The sequence below is a fragment of the Panthera uncia genome, chromosome A2, assembly GCF_023721935.1.
Source record: "Panthera uncia isolate 11264 chromosome A2, Puncia_PCG_1.0, whole genome shotgun sequence".
In the NCBI taxonomy this organism is placed as follows: Eukaryota; Metazoa; Chordata; class Mammalia; order Carnivora; family Felidae; genus Panthera; species Panthera uncia.
This window is the reverse complement of record NC_064816.1, coordinates 110,946,274-110,947,436: the sequence shown is the minus strand read 5'-3', so window position 1 is coordinate 110,947,436 and position 1,163 is coordinate 110,946,274.

The following is a 1,163-nucleotide window of genomic DNA, read 5'->3' as shown; positions in this document are numbered from 1 at the left end:
TACGCACGAGATGCACCCCCACTTTAACTATGACAACCAGAAATGTCTCCGAATATTGCCAATGCCCCCGAGGGGCACAGTGACTTTGGCTGAGGACCACTGACTTATGGCCAGCACATCATTGGAGAGAAGTTTCACGGTCCATGTTCTGCAAATTTTGCATTCTTTGGAGATGATTTCAGAAAAAAATAGCTTCTTTTTGGCCTCCAGGACATCTATGAAGTGAAGGAACTAGACTAAATGTTGGTGTACAAGAAGTGTTTCAGAAAATCTTGACTACTCCTTAAGAAAATTGACAATAATAATTCTGTCATATCATTTAGTATTCATTATGCATTCAAATTCCCCTCAGTTGTCACAGGAATATCTTAACTGGTTTTTGTTTTGTTTTGTTTTGTTTTTTTGATGCTAACATGCAGTCTAGATTCCTAAATTTCTTTTGGTTGCTGTGTCTCTTTGGTCTTTTTTAGTTTAGAACATTAGTCAACAAACTATGGCCCATGGGCCAAATTTCCTACCACCTGCCTTTGTAAATATGCTTTCACAGGAACACAGCATGCTCTTTCATTTACATATATGATCGCTTTTGTGCTGCAAGAACAGAACTGAGTAGTTACAACAGAAACTATATGGCCCATGAAGCCTAAGATATTTGTTCCCTAGCCCATTACAGAAAAAGTTTGCTGATCTGTGACCTAGAACTATCCTCTTGCCTTTATTTATTTATTTATTTATTTATTTATATACAATTTATTGTCAAGTTGGCTAACATACAGTGTATACAGTGTGCTCTTGGTTTTGGGGGTAGATTCCCATAATTCATTGTTACATACAACACCCAGTGCTCATCCCAACAAGTGCCCTCCTCAATGCCCATCACCCATTTTCCCCTCTCCCTTTCCTTGCCTTTACTTTTAATTTAATACTGTTTAAAGAATCCAGAACAATTACAGAAAATCTTTTTTTTTGGATTTATCTGATTATATACATTTATATATTAAATTTATTGAAGTTTAACATACCCTATATATTTTTAAATATAAAATACTTATGAAATTATCAGTACTCCATGGGGCAGCATTAAACAGCTTTTTATGTGTCAAAACTATAATGCAATAGAAAGGCAAACAACAAATTGGAAAAATAATTACAATTCTAAGATC